Raw genomic sequence first — 15,639 nt, 5'->3', positions numbered from 1 at the left:
TATCCACAGTAAAACGAGTCCTGTATCGACATAACCTGAAAGGCAGCTCAGCAAGGAAGAAGCCACTGCTCCAAAACCGCCATAACAAAGCCAGACTACGGTTTGCAACTGCACATGGGGACAAAGATCGTACTTTTTTGGAAAAATCTCCTCTGGTCTGATGAAACAAAAATAGAACTGTTTGGCCATAATGACCATCGTTATGTTTGGAGGAAAAAGGGGGAGGCTTGCAAGCCAAAGAACACCATCCCAACCGTGAAGCACGGGGGTGGCAGCATCATGTTGTGGGGGTGCTTTGCTGCAGGAGGGTCTGGTGACTGGTGCAACTCACAAAATAGATGGCATCATGAGGGAGGAAAATTATGTGGATATTTTGTTGCAACATCTCAAGACATCAGTCAGAAGTTAAAACTTGGTCGCACGTGGGTCTTCCAAATGAACAATGACCTCAAGCAAACTTCCAAAGTTGTGGCAAAATGGCTTAAGGACAAGAAAGTTGGGGCATCTAGCCACTTTATATTTAACCTGGCAAGTCAATTAATAGCAAATTCTATTTACAATGACAGTCTACCCCGGCCAAACCCAGACAAAGCTGGGCCAATTGTGCACCGCCCTATGGGACTCCCAATTACAGTTAGATGTGATGCAGCCTGGATTCAAACCAGGGACTGCAGTGACGCCTCTTGCACTTAGACCATTGCTTAGACCACTGCTTAGACCACTGCTTAGACCACCGCTTAGACCACTGCTTAGACCACTGCACCACTAGAGAGCTCTACTCTAGCCTCTCCTCTAGCCACTACCCTAGTCCTCTAGCCACTACTCTAGTCCTCTGTCATCTAGCCACTACTCTAGTCCTCTAGCCACTACTCTAGTCCTCTGTCATCTAGCCACTACTCTAGTCCTCTGTCCTCTAGCCACTACTCTAGTCCTCTGTCCTCTAGCCACTACTCTAGTCCTCTGTCATCTAGCCACTACTCTAGTCCTCTGTCATTTAGCCACTACTCTAGTCCTCTAGCCACTACTCTAGTCCTCTAGCCACTACTCTAGTCCTCTAGCCACTACTCTAGTCCTCAAGCCACTACTCTAGTCCTGTCATCTAGCCACTACTCTAGTCCTCTGTCATCTAGCCACTACTCTAGTCCTCTGTCATCTAGCCACTACTCTAGTCCTCTGTCATCTAGCCACTACTCCAGTCCTCTGTCATCTAGCCACTACTCTAATCTTCTGTCCTCTAGCCACTACTCTAGTCCTCTAGGCACTACTCTAATCCTCTGTCATCTAGCCACTACTCTAGTCCTCTAGCCACTACTCTAGTCCTCTAGCCACTACTCTAGTCCTCTGTCATCTAGCCACTACTCTAATCCTCTAGCCACTACTCTAGTCCTCTAGCCACTACTCTAATCCTCTGTCATCTAGCCACTACTCTAGTCCTCTAGCCACTACTCTAGTCCTCTGTCATCTAGCCACTACTCTAATCCTCTAGCCACTACTCTAGTCCTCTGTCATCTAGCCACTACTCTAGTCCTCTAGCCACTACTCTAGTCCTCTGTCATCTAGCCACTACTCTAATCCTCTGTCATCTAGCCACTACTCTAGTCCTCTAGCCACTACTCTAGTCATCTAGCCACTACTCTAGTCCTCTGTCCTCTAGCCACTACTCTAATCTTCTGTCCTCTAGCCACTACTCTAGTCCTCTAGCCACTACTCTAGTCCTCTGTCCTCTAGCCACTACTCTAATCTTCTGTCCTCTAGCCACTACTCTAGTCCTCTAGCCACTACTCCTGTCATCTAGTCCTGTCATCTAGCCACTACTCTAGTCCTCTGTCATCTAGCCACTACTCTAGTCCTCTGTCATCTAGCCACTACTCTAATCTTCTGTCCTCTAGCCACTACTCTAGTCCTCTAGCCACTACTCTAGTCCTGTCATCTAGCCACTACTCTAGTCCTCTGTCATCTAGCCACTACTCTAGTCCTCTGTCCTCTAGCCACTACTCTAGTCCTCTGTCATCTAGCCACTACTCTAGTCCTCTGTCATCTAGCCACTACTCTAGTCCTCTGTCATCTAGCCACTACTCTAATCCTCTGTCATCTAGCCACTACTCTAATCTTCTGTCCTCTAGCCACTACTCTATTCCTCTAGCCACTACTCTAGTCCTCTGTCATCTAGCCACTACTCTAATCTTCTGTCCTCTAGCCACTACTCTAGTCCTCTAGCCACTACTCTAGTCCTCTGTCATCTAGCCACTACTCTAGTCCTCTGTCATCTAGCCACTACCCTAGTCCTCTGTCATCTAGCCACTACTCTAATCTTCTGTCCTCTAGCCACTACTCTAGTCCTCTAGCCACTACTCTAGTCCTCTAGCCACTACTCTAATCCTCTAGCCACAACTCTAGTCCTCTGTCATCTAGCCACTACTCTAATCCTCTGTCATCTAGCCACTACTCTAGTCCTCTTTCATCTAGCCACTACTCTAGTCCTGTGTCATCTAGCCACTACTCTAGTCCTCTGTCATCTAGCCACTACTCTAATCCTCTGTCATCTAGCCACTACTCTAGTCCTCTGTCATCTAGCCACTACTCTAGTCCTCTGTCATCTAGCCACTACTCTAGTCCTCTGTCATTTAGCCACTACTCTAATCCTCTGTCATCTAGCCACTACTCTAGTCCTCTGTCATCTAGCCACTACCCTAGTCCTCTGTCATCTAGCCACTACTCTAATCTTCTGTCCTCTAGCCACTACTCTAGTCCTCTGTCATCTAGCCACTACTCTAGTCCTCTGTCATCTAGCCACTACTCTAGTCCTCTAGCCACTACTCTAGTCCTCTGTCATCTAGCCACTACTCTAATCCTCTAGCCACTACTCTAGTCCTCTGTCATCTAGCCACTACTCTAGTCCTCTGTCATCTAGCCACTACTCCAGTCCTCTGTCATCTAGCCACTACTCTAGTCCTCTAGCCACTACTCTAGTCCTCTGTCATCTAGCCACTACTCTAATCCTCTAGCCACTACTCTAGTCCTCTGTCATCTAGCCACTACTCTAGTCCTCTAGCCACTACTCTAGTCCTCTGTCATCTAGCCACTACTCTAATCCTCTGTCATCTAGCCACTACTCTAGTCCTCTAGCCACTACTCTAGTCATCTAGCCACTACTCTAGTCCTCTGTCATCTAGCCACTACTCTAATCTTCTGTCCTCTAGCCACTACTCTAGTCATCTAGCCACTACTCTAGTCCTCTGTCCTCTAGCCACTACTCTAATCTTCTGTCCTCTAGCCACTACTCTAGTCCTCTAGCCACTACTCTAGTCCTGTCATCTAGCCACTACTCTAGTCCTCTGTCATCTAGCCACTACTCTAGTCCTCTGTCATCTAGCCACTACTCTAATCTTCTGTCCTCTAGCCACTACTCTAGTCCTCTAGCCACTACTCTAGTCCTGTCATCTAGCCACTACTCTAGTCCTCTGTCATCTAGCCACTACTCTAGTCCTCTGTCCTCTAGCCACTACTCTAGTCCTCTGTCATCTAGCCACTACTCTAGTCCTCTGTCATCTAGCCACTACTCTAGTCCTCTGTCATCTAGCCACTACTCTAATCCTCTGTCATCTAGCCACTACTCTAATCCTCTGTCATCTAGCCACTACTCTAATCTTCTGTCCTCTAGCCACTACTCTAGTCCTCTAGCCACTACTCTAGTCCTCTGTCATCTAGCCACTACTCTAATCTTCTGTCCTCTAGCCACTACTCTAGTCCTCTAGCCAATACTCTAGTCCTCTGTCATCTAGCCACTACTCTAGTCCTCTGTCATCTAGCCACTACCCTAGTCCTCTGTCATCTAGCCACTACTCTAATCTTCTGTCCTCTAGCCACTACTCTAGTCCTCTAGCCACTACTCTAGTCCTCTAGCCACTACTCTAATCCTCTAGCCACTACTCTAGTCCTCTGTCATCTAGCCACTACTCTAATCCTCTGTCATCTAGCCACTACTCTAGTCCTCTTTCATCTAGCCACTACTCTAGTCCTGTGTCATCTAGCCACTACTCTAGTTCTCTGTCATCTAGCCACTACTCTAATCCTCTGTCATCTAGCCACTACTCTAGTCCTCTGTCATCTAGCCACTACTCTAGTCCTCTGTCATCTAGCCACTACTCTAGTCCTCTGTCATCTAGCCACTACTCTAATCCTCTGTCATCTAGCCACTACTCTAGTCCTCTGTCATCTAGCCACTACTCTAGTCCTCTGTCATCTAGCCACTACTCTAATCTTCTGTCCTCTAGCCACTACTCTAGTCCTCTAGCCACTACTCTAGTCCTGTCATCTAGCCACTACTCTAGTCGTCTGTCATCTAGCCACTACTCTAGTCCTCTGTCCTCTAGCCACTACTCTAGTCCTCTGTCATCTAGCCACTACTCTAGTCCTCTGTCATCTAGCCACTACTCTAATCTTCTGTCCTCTAGCCACTACTCTAGTCCTCTGTCATCTAGCCACTACTCTAGTCCTCTGTCATCTAGCCACTACTCTAGTCCTCTAGCCACTACTCTAGTCCTCTGTCATCTAGCCACTACTCTAATCCTCTAGCCACTACTCTAGTCCTCTAGCCACTACTCTTATCCTCTGTCATCTAGCCACTACTCTAGTCCTCTAGCCACTACTCTAGTCCTCTGTCATCTAGCCACTACTCTAATCCTCTAGCCACTACTCTAGTCCTCTGTCATCTAGCCACTACTCTAGTCCTCTAGCCACTACTCTAGTCCTCTGTCATCTAGCCACTACTCTAATCCTCTAGCCACTACTCTAGTCCTCTGTCATCTAGCCACTACTCTAATCCTCTGTCATCTAGCCACTACTCTAGTCCTCTGTCATCTAGCCACTATTCTAATCTTCTGTCCTCTAGCCACTACTCTAGTCCTCTAGCCACTACTCTAGTCCTCTGTCATCTAGCCTCTACTCTAATCTTCTGTCCTCTAGCCACTACTCTAGTCCTCTAGCCACTACTCTAGTCCTCTGTCCTCTAGCCACTACTCTAATCTTCTGTCCTCTAGCCACTACTCTAGTCCTGTCATCTAGCCACTACTCTAGTCCTCTGTCATCTAGCCACTACTCTAGTCCTCTGTCCTCTAGCCACTACTCTAGTCCTCTGTCATCTAGCCACTACTCTAGTCCTCTGTCATCTAGCCACTACTCTAATCCTCTGTCATCTAGCCACTACTCTAATCTTCTGTCCTCTAGCCACTACTCTAGTCCTCTAGCCACTACTCTAGTCCTCTGTCATCTAGCCACTACTCTAATCTTCTGTCCTCTAGCCACTACTCTAGTCCTCTAGCCACTACTCTAGTCCTCTGTCATCTAGCCACTACTCTAGTCCTCTAGCCACTACTCTAGTCCTCTGTCATCTAGCCACTACTCTAAGTCTCTGTCATCTAGCCACTACTCTAATCCTCTGTCTAGCCACTACTCTAGTCCTCTGTCATCTAGCCACTACTCTAATCCTCTGTCATCTAGCCACTACTCTAGTCCTCTGTCATCTAGCCACTACTCTAATCTTGTGTCCTCTAGCCACTACTCTAGTCCTCTAGCCACTACTCTAGTCCTCTGTCATCTAGCCACTACTCTAATCTTCTGTCCTCTAGCCACTACTCTAGTCCTCTAGCCACTACTCTAGTCCTCTGTCCTCTAGCCACTACTCTAATCTTCTGTCCTCTAGCCACTACTCTAGTCTCTGTCATCTAGCCACTACTCTAGTCCTCTGTCATCTAGCCACTACTCTAGTCCTCTGTCCTCTAGCCACTACTCTAGTCCTCTGTCATCTAGCCACTACTCTAGTCCTCTGTCATCTAGCCACTCTGTCACTCTAGCCAGCTACTACTCTAGTCCTCTGTCATCTAGCCACTACTCTAATCCTCTGTCTCTAGCCTAACTACTCTAGTCCTCTAGCCACTACTCTAGTCCTCTAGTCATCTAGCTGTCATCTAGCCACTAGTCCTCTGTCATCTAGCCACTACTCTAATCTCTGTCCTCTAGCCACTACTCTAGTCCTCTGTCAGCTAGCCACTACTCTAGTCCTCTGTCATCTAGCCACTACTCTAGTCCTCTGTCATCTAGCCACTACTCTAATCTTCTGTCATCTAGCCACTACTCTGTCTTCTAGTACCTCTAGCCACTACTCTAGTCCTCTAGCCACTACTCTAGTCTCTGTCATCTAGCCACTACTCTAATCTTCTGTCCTCTAGCCACTACTCTAGTCCTCTAGCCACTACTCTAGTCCTCTGTCCTCTAGCCACTACTCTAGTCCTCTGTCATCTAGCCACTACTCTAATCTTCTGTCCTCTAGCCACTACTCTAATCTTCTGTCCTCTAGCCACTACTCTAGTCCTCTAGCCACTACTCTAGTCCTCTAGCCACTACTCTAATCCTCTAGCCACTACTCTAGTCCTCTGTCATCTAGCCACTACTCTAATCCTCTGTCTCTAGCCACTACTCTAGTCCTCTGTCATCTAGCCACTACTCTAGTCCTCTGTCATCTAGCCACTACTCTAGTCCTCTGTCATCTAGCCACTACTCTAGTCCTCTGTCATCTAGCCACTACTCTAGTCCTCTGTCATCTAGCCACTACTCTAGTCCTCTGTCATCTAGCCACTACTCTAGTCCTCTGTCATCTAGCCACTACTCTAGTCCTCTGTCATCTAGCCACTACTCTAGTCCTCTGTCATCTAGCCACTACTCTAGTCCTCTGTCTCTAGCCACTACTCTAGTCTCTGTCATCTAGCCACTACTCTAGTCCTCTGTCATCTAGCCACTAGTCCTCTAGTCTAGTCCTCTGTCATCTAGCCACTACTCTAGTCCTCTAGCCACTACTCTAGTCCTCTGTCATCTAGCCACTACTCTAGTCCTCTGTCATCTAGCCACTACTCTAATCTTCTGTCCTCTAGCCACTACTCTAGTCCTCTAGCCACTACTCTAGTCCTGTCATCTAGCCTACTACTCTAGTCCTCTGTCATCTAGCCACTACTCTAGTCCTCTGTCCTCTAGCCACTACTCTAGTCCTCTGTCATCTAGCCACTACTCTAGTCCTCTGTCATCTAGCCACTACTCTAGTCCTCTGTCATCTAGCCACTACTCTAGTCCTCTGTCATCTAGCCACTACTCTAGTCCTCTGTCATCTAGCCACTACTCTAATCTTCTGTCCTCTAGCCACTACTCTAGTCCTCTAGCCACTACTCTAATCCTCTGTCATCTAGCCACTACTCTAGTCCTCTGTCATCTAGCCACTACTCTAGTCCTCTAGCCACTACTCTAGTCCTCTGTCATCTAGCCACTACTCTAATCCTCTAGCCACTACTCTAGTCCTCTAGCCACTACTCTTATCCTCTGTCATCTAGCCACTACTCTAGTCCTCTAGCCACTACTCTAGTCCTCTGTCATCTAGCCACTACTCTAGTCCTCTAGTCCTAGCCAGCCTACTAGCTCTAGTCCTCTGTCATCTAGCCACTACTCTAGTCCTCTGTCATCTAGCCACTACTCTAGTCCTCTGTCATCTAGCCACTACTCTAATCCTCTAGCCACTACTCTAGTCCTCTGCCACTACTCAGTCCTCTGTCATCTAGCCACTACTCTAGTCCTCTGTCTCTAGCCACTACTCTAGTCCTCTGTCATCTAGCCACTACTCTAGTCCTCTAGCCACTACTCTAGTCCTCTGTCATCTAGCCACTACTCTAATCCTCTAGCCACTACTCTAGTCCTCTGTCATCTAGCCACTACTCTAATCCTCTGTCATCTAGCCACTACTCTAGTCCTCTGTCATCTAGCCACTACTCTAATCTTCTGTCCTCTAGCCACTACTCTAGTCCTCTAGCCACTACTCTAGTCCTCTGTCATCTAGCCACTACTCTAATCTTCTGTCCTCTAGCCACTACTCTAGTCCTCTAGCCACTACTCTAGTCCTCTGTCCTCTAGCCACTACTCTAATCTTCTGTCCTCTAGCCACTACTCTAGTCTCTGTCATCTAGCCACTACTCTAGTCCTCTGTCATCTAGCCACTACTCTAGTCCTCTGTCCTCTAGCCACTACTCTAGTCCTCTGTCCTCTAGCCACTACTCTAGTCCTCTGTCATCTAGCCACTACTCTAGTCCTCTGTCATCTAGCCACTACTCTAGTCCTCTGTCATCTAGCCACTACTCTAATCCTCTGTCATCTAGCCACTACTCTAATCTTCTGTCCTCTAGCCACTACTCTATTCCTCTAGCCACTACTCTAGTCCTCTGTCATCTAGCCACTACTCTAGTCCTCTGTCATCTAGCCACTACTCTAATCTTCTGTCCTCTAGCCACTACTCTAGTCCTCTAGCCACTACTCTAGTCCTCTAGCCACTACTCATCTAGCCACTACTCTAGTCCTCTGTCATCTAGCCACTACTCTAATCTTCTGTCCTCTAGCCACTACTCTAATCTTCTGTCCTCTAGCCACTACTCTAGTCCTCTAGCCACTACTCTAGTCTCTGTCATCTAGCCACTACTCTAGTCTTCTGTCCTCTAGCCACTACTCTAGTCCTCTAGCCACTACTCTAGTCTAGCCACTCTAGTCCTCTAGCCACTACTCTAGCCACTCCTCTGTCATCTAGCCACTACTCTAGTCTCTGTCCTCTAGCCACTACTCTAGTCCTCTGTCCACTAGCCACTACTCTAGTCCTCTGTCCTCTAGCCACTACTCTAGTCCTCTAGCCACTACTCTAATCCTCTGTCTCTAGCCACTACTCTAGCCAGTCCTCTGTCATCTAGCCACTACTCTAGTCCTCTGTCATCTAGCCACTACTCTAGTCCTCTGTCATCTAGCCACTACTCTAGTCCTCTGTCATCTAGCCACTACTCTAGTCCTCTGTCATCTAGCCACTACTCTAGTCCTCTGTCATCTAGCCACTACTCTAGTCCTCTGTCATCTAGCCACTACTCTAATCCTCTGTCATCTAGCCACTACTCTAGCCACTACTCTAGTCCTCTGTCATCTAGCCACTACTCTAATCTCTGTCATCTAGCCACTACTCTAGTCTGTCATCTAGCCACTACTCTAGTCCTCTGTCATCTAGCCACTACTCTAGTCCTCTGTCATCTAGCCACTACTCTAGTCCTCTAGCCACTACTCTAGTCCTCTGTCATCTAGCCACTACTCTAGTCCTCTAGCCACTACTCTAGTCCTCTGTCATCTAGCCACTACTCTAGTCCTCTAGCCACTACTCTAGTCCTCTGTCATCTAGCCACTACTCTAGTCCTCTAGCCACTACTCTAGTCCTCTGTCATCTAGCCACTACTCTAGTCCTCTAGCCACTACTCTAGTCCTCTAGTCATCTAGCCACTACTCTAATCCTCTGTCATCTAGCCACTACTCTAGTCCTCTGTCATCTAGCCACTACTCTAATCCTCTGTCATCTAGCCACTACTCTAGTCTCTAGCCACTCTAGCCACTACTCTAGTCCTCTGTCATCTAGCCACTACTCTAGTCCTCTGTCATCTAGCCACTACTCTAATCTTCTGTCCTCTAGCCACTACTCTAGTCCTCTGTCCTCTAGCCACTACTCTAATCTTCTGTCCTCTAGCCACTACTCTAGTCCTGTCATCTAGCCACTACTCTAGTCCTCTGTCATCTAGCCACTACTCTAGTCCTCTGTCCTCTAGCCACTACTCTAGTCCTCTGTCCTCTAGCCACTACTCTAGTCCTCTGTCATCTAGCCACTACTCTAGTCCTCTGTCATCTAGCCACTACTCTAGTCCTCTGTCATCTAGCCACTACTCTAATCCTCTGTCATCTAGCCACTACTCTAATCTTCTGTCCTCTAGCCACTACTCTATTCCTCTAGCCACTACTCTAGTCCTCTGTCTCTGTCATCTAGTCCTCTGTCATCTAGCCACTACTCTAGTCTTCTGTCATCTAGCCACTACTCTAGTCCTCTAGCCACTACTCTAGTCCTCTGTCATCTAGCCACTACTCTAGTCCTCTGTCATCTAGCCACTACTCTAATCTTCTGTCCTCTAGCCACTACTCTAATCTTCTGTCCTCTAGCCACTACTCTAGTCCTCTAGCCACTACTCTAGTCCTGTCATCTAGCCACTACTCTAATCTTCTGTCCTCTAGCCACTACTCTAGTCCTCTAGCCACTACTCTAGTCCTCTGTCCTCTAGCCACTACTCTAATCTTCTGTCCTCTAGCCACTACTCTAGTCCTCTAGCCACTACTCTAGTCCTCTAGCCACTACTCTAATCCTCTAGCCACTACTCTAGTTCTCTGTCATCTAGCCACTACTCTAATCCTCTGTCATCTAGCCACTACTCTAGTCCTCTGTCATCTAGCCACTACTCTAGTCCTCTGTCATCTAGCCACTACTCTAATCCTCTGTCATCTAGCCACTACTCTAGTCCTCTGTCATCTAGCCACTACTCTAGTCCTCTGTCATCTAGCCACTACTCTAGTCCTCTGTCATCTAGCCACTACTCTAGTCCTCTGTCATCTAGCCACTACTCTAATCCTCTGTCATCTAGCCACTACTCTAGTCCTCTGTCATCTAGCCACTACTACTCTAGTCCTCTGTCATCTAGCCACTACTCTAGTCCTCTAGCCACTACTCTAGTCCTCTAGCCACTACTCTAGTCCTCTGTCATCTAGCCACTACTCTAGTCCTCTGTCATCTAGCCACTACTCTAGTCCTCTAGCCACTACTCTAGTCCTCTGTCATCTAGCCACTACTCTAATCTTCTGTCCTCTAGCCACTACTCTAGTCCTCTAGCCACTACTCTAGTCCTCTAGCCATTACTCTAGTCCTGTCTAGCTTTTACACTGTTGGAGTGACTATTACTTCATCTCTCTCGGGTTCTCTCCTAACCACCGAGCTCTGGGACTCTGACTGACTCATGCCTGGTGTAGATCTGTGACTTTATGACTCAGCCATTTCAACACTATCTCTTTTTAGAATATGGAGTGGTCACTGCTGTGACACCTAGCTACGGCAAGGTCGGATGAACCGATATTCTCTGTAAACTCAGTGAGGGGGGCATGGGACTCTGGACTGACTCACGTCTCTCATACGTCTACCCTGCTGTCCCAGAATAGGGAGTGGCCACTGCTGTGACACCTAGCTACGGCACGGTCGGATGAACCGTTATTCTCTGTAAACTCAGTCCTCTGGGGGGTGCCATGGGACTCTGGACTGACTCACGTCTCTCATACCTCTACTCTGCTGTCCCAGAATAGGAAGACACTGAGCAACCCACTACTTTGGTTGCATCCCAAAATGGCACCCTATTCACTATACAGTGCACTTCTTCTAACCAGGGCAAGTAGGGCTATGGTCTAAAGTAGTGCAGTATGTAGGTAACAGGGTGTCATTTGGGGACGCAACTCTAATGCTCACTATGAAGCCCAAAATCAAATCAAATCAAATCGTATCGGTCATATACACACATGGTTATCAGTGTGGTGAAATTGCTTTGTGCTTCTAGTTCCAACAGTGCAGTAAAGTCTAACAAGTAATCTAACAATTTCCCATCTACCTAATACACACCAATCTAAAGGGGTGAATGAGAATATGTACATATCCGTACGCTCCAGTGTGGAGGGGAGTCATCATGTCTAGTACTTACTCTATGAAACCCCATATCCATACACTCCAGTGTGGAGGGGAGTCATCATGTCTAGTACTTACTCTATGAAACCCCATATCTGTACGCTCCAGTGTGGAGGGGAGTCATCATGTCTAGTACTTACTCTATGAAACCCCATATCCATACGCTCCAGTGTGGAGGGGAGTCATCATGTCTAGTACTTACTCTATGAAACCCCAAATCTGTACGCTCCAGTGTGGAGGGGAGTCATCATGTCTAGTACTTACTCTATGAAACCCCAAATCTGTACGCTCCAGTGTGGAGGGGAATCATCATGTCTAGTACTTACTCTATGAAACCCCAAATCTGTACGCTCCAGTGTGGAGGGGAATCATCATGTCTAGTACTTACTCTATGAAACCCCAAATCTGTACGCTCCAGTGTTGTAGTCACCATGTCTCTGTGAGTCATCACCGCTGAGCACTACCAACCTGTCTCTATAGTAAAGGCCTTTGTTATCTCACAGCGATGGATAGTGGCAGTACTAGTAGAGAACAGATGGTCACAAAGTTATAATTTTAGGTGGGATCCTGTGTGAGTCAGTTGGTAGGTGCACAGCACTAGCAATGCCAAGGTTGTAAGTTCAATACCTGCAGGGATCACGTGTTTTTTTTTATTTCGTTCACACGTTGGTAGGGGCCAACTGGATTGAATCATCGTGGTTTGACTTGCAGAGTGAGATCTACACACACACAGAGCTCAAGGTCAATAAACCAGCATGCTACCATTTACCATAGAGTCAGACAGGCCTCAGAGCCTTTCTTCCTTTCTTTCGTTCTTTCTTTCTTTCTTTCTTTCTTTCTGTCTGTCTGTCTGTCTGTCTGTCTGTCTGTCTGTCTGTCTGTCTGTCTGTCTGTCTGTCTGTCTGTCTGTCTGTCTGTCTGTCTGTCTGTCTGTCTGTCTGTCTGTCTGTCTGTCTGTCTGTCTGTCTGTCTGTCTGTCTGTCTGTCTGTCTGTCTGTCTGTCTGTCTGTCTGTCTGTCTGTCTGTCTGTAGTCTGTCTGTCAATAAACCAGCATGCTACCATTTACCATAGAGTCAGACAGGCCTCAAAGCCTTTCTTTCTTTCTTTCTTTCTTTCTTTCTTTCTTTCTTTCTTTCTTTCTTTCTTTCTGTCTGTCTGTCTGTCTGTCTGTCTGTCTGTCTGTCTGTCTGTCTGTCTGTCTGTCTGTCTGTCTGTCTTCCCTCACCCCTCTATTCCCACCCCCTCTCTCTGTCTTGCTCTAGCTCTATATTTGTGTGTGTGTGTTTGTAGCGTGTTGGGGCTTTTCATCCAGGATATGAATGGAAAATTAGCCAAGGAAATACAGTGCTCTTTTGTGGAAATACTGTAAATACCTGTTGGAGGATTGGTGGATTTATATCAGAGCTTGATAACTGTCATGCAGTCATACTGACATCAGTCAACCAACTGGATTGAATCATCGTGGTTTGACTTGCAGAGTGAGATCTACACACACACAGAGCTCAAGGTCAATAAACCAGCATGCTACCATTTACCATAGAGTCAGACAGGCCTCAGAGCCTTTCTTTCTTCTTTCTTTCTTTCTTTCTTCTTTCTTTCTTTCTTTCTTTCTTTCTTTCTTTCTTTCTGTCTGTCTGTCTGTCTGTCTGTCTGTCTGTCTGTCTGTCTGTCTGTCTGTCTGTCTGTCTGTCTGTCTGTCTGTCTGTCTGTCTGTCTGTCTGTCTGTCTGTCTGTCTGTCTGTCTGTCTGTCTGTCTGTCTGTCTGTCTGTCTGTCTGTCTGTCTGTCTGTCTGTCTGTCTGTCTGTCTGTCTGTCTGTCTTTCTTTCTCTTCCCTCACCCCTCTATTCCCACCCCCTCTCTCTGTCTTGCTCTAGCTCTATATTTGTGTGTGTGTGTTTGTAGCGTGTTGGGGCTTTTCATCCAGGATATGAATGGAAAATTAGCCAAGGAAATACAGTGCTCTTTTGTGGAAATACTGTAAATACCTGTTGGAGGATTGGTGGATTTATATCAGAGCTTGATAACTGTCATGCAGTCATACTGACATCAGTCAATCAACGTTATTGACTTCACCTGCACCCTATGTGCCGGACTTCGGGACACCGAAAGGCCCTAGGCACATTTCACTGTCGCACATGAGTGCAAATCAAATCAAATCAAATTGTATTTGTCACATACACATGGTTAGCAGATGTTAATGCGAGTGTAGCGAAATGCTTGTGCTTCTAGTTCCGACAATGCAGTAATAACCAACAAGTAATCTAACTAACAATTCCAAAACTACTGTCTTATACACAGTGTAAGGGGATAAAGAATATGTACATAAGGATATATGAATGAGTGATGGTACAGAGCAGCATAGGCAAGATACAGTAGATGGTATCGGGTACAGTATATACATATGAGATGAGTATGTAAACAAAGTGGCATAGTTAAAGTGGCTAGTGATACATGTATTACATAAGGATGCAGTCGATGATATAGAGTACAGTATATACGTATGCATATGAGATGAATAATGTAGGGTAAGTAACATTATATAGGGTAGCATTGTTTAAAGTGGCTAGTGATATATTTACATAATTTCCCATCAATTCCCATTATTAAAGTGGCTGGAGTTGAGTCAGTGTCAGTGTGTTGGCAGCAGCCACTCAATGTTAGTGGTGGCTGTTTAACAGTCTGATGGCCTTGAGATAGAAGCTGTTTTTCAGTCTCTCGGTCCCAGCTTTGATGCACCTGTACTGACCTCGCCTTCTGGATGATAGCGGGGTGAACAGGCAGTGGCTCGGGTGGTTGATGTCCTTGATGATCTTTATGGCCTTCCTGTAGCATCGGGTGGTGTAGGTGTCCTGGAGGGCAGGTAGTTTGCCCCGGTGATGCGTTGTGCAGACCTCACTACCCTCTGGAGAGCCTTACGGTTGAGGACGGTGCAGTTGCCATACCAGGCGGTGATACAGCCCGCCAGGATGCTCTCGATTGTGCATCTGTAGAAGTTTGTGAGTGTTTTTGGTGACAAGCCGAATTTCTTCAGCCTCCTGAGGTTGAAGAGGCGCTGCTGCGCCTTCCTCACGATGCTGTCTGTGTGAGTGGACCAATTCAGTTTGTCTGTGATGTGTATGCCGAGGAACTTAAAACTTGCTACCCTCTCCACTACTGTTCCATCGATGTGGATGGGGGTGTTCCCTCTGCTGTTTCCTGAAGTCCACAATCATCTCCTTAGTTTTGTTGACGTTGAGTGTGAGGTTATTTTCCTGACACCACACTCCGAGGGCCCTCACCTCCTCCCTGTAGGCCGTCTCGTCGTTGTTGGTAATCAAGCCTACCACTGTTGTGTCGTCCGCAAACTTGATGATTGAGTTGGAGGCGTGCATGGCCACGCAGTCGTGGGTGAACAGGGAGTACAGGAGAGGGCTCAGAACGCACCCTTGTGGGGCCCCAGTGTTGAGGATCAGCGGGGAGGAGATGTTGTTGCCTACCCTCACCACCTGGGGCGGCCCGTCAGGAAGTCCAGTACCCAGTTGCACAGGGCGGGGTCGAGACCCAGGGTCTCGAGCTTGATGACGAGCTTGGAGGGTACTATGGTGTTGAATGCCGAGCTGTAGTCGATGAACAGCATTCTCACATAGGTATTCCTCTTGTCCAGATGGGTTAGGGCAGTGTGCAGTGTGGTTGAGATTGCATCGTCTGTGGACCTATTTGGGCGGTAAGCAAATTGGAGTGGGTCAAGGGTGTCAGGTAGGGTGGAGGTGATGTGGTCCTTGACTAGTCTCTCAAAGCACTTCATGATGACGGATGTGAGTGCTACGGGCGGTAGTCGTTTAGCTCAGTTACCTTAGCTTTCTTGGGAACAGGAACAATGGTGGCCCTCTTGAAGCATGTGGGAACAGCAGACTGGTATAGGGATTGATTGAATATGTCCGTAAACACACCGGTCAGCTGGTCTGCGCATGCTCTGAGGGCGCGGCTGGGGATGCCGTCTGGGCCTGCAGCCTTGCGAGGGTTAACACGTTTAAATGTCTTACTCACTTCGGC

The sequence above is a fragment of the Oncorhynchus tshawytscha genome, linkage group LG10, assembly GCF_018296145.1.
Source record: "Oncorhynchus tshawytscha isolate Ot180627B linkage group LG10, Otsh_v2.0, whole genome shotgun sequence".
Taxonomy (NCBI): Eukaryota; Metazoa; Chordata; class Actinopteri; order Salmoniformes; family Salmonidae; genus Oncorhynchus; species Oncorhynchus tshawytscha.
This window is presented reverse-complemented; position numbering follows the sequence as displayed.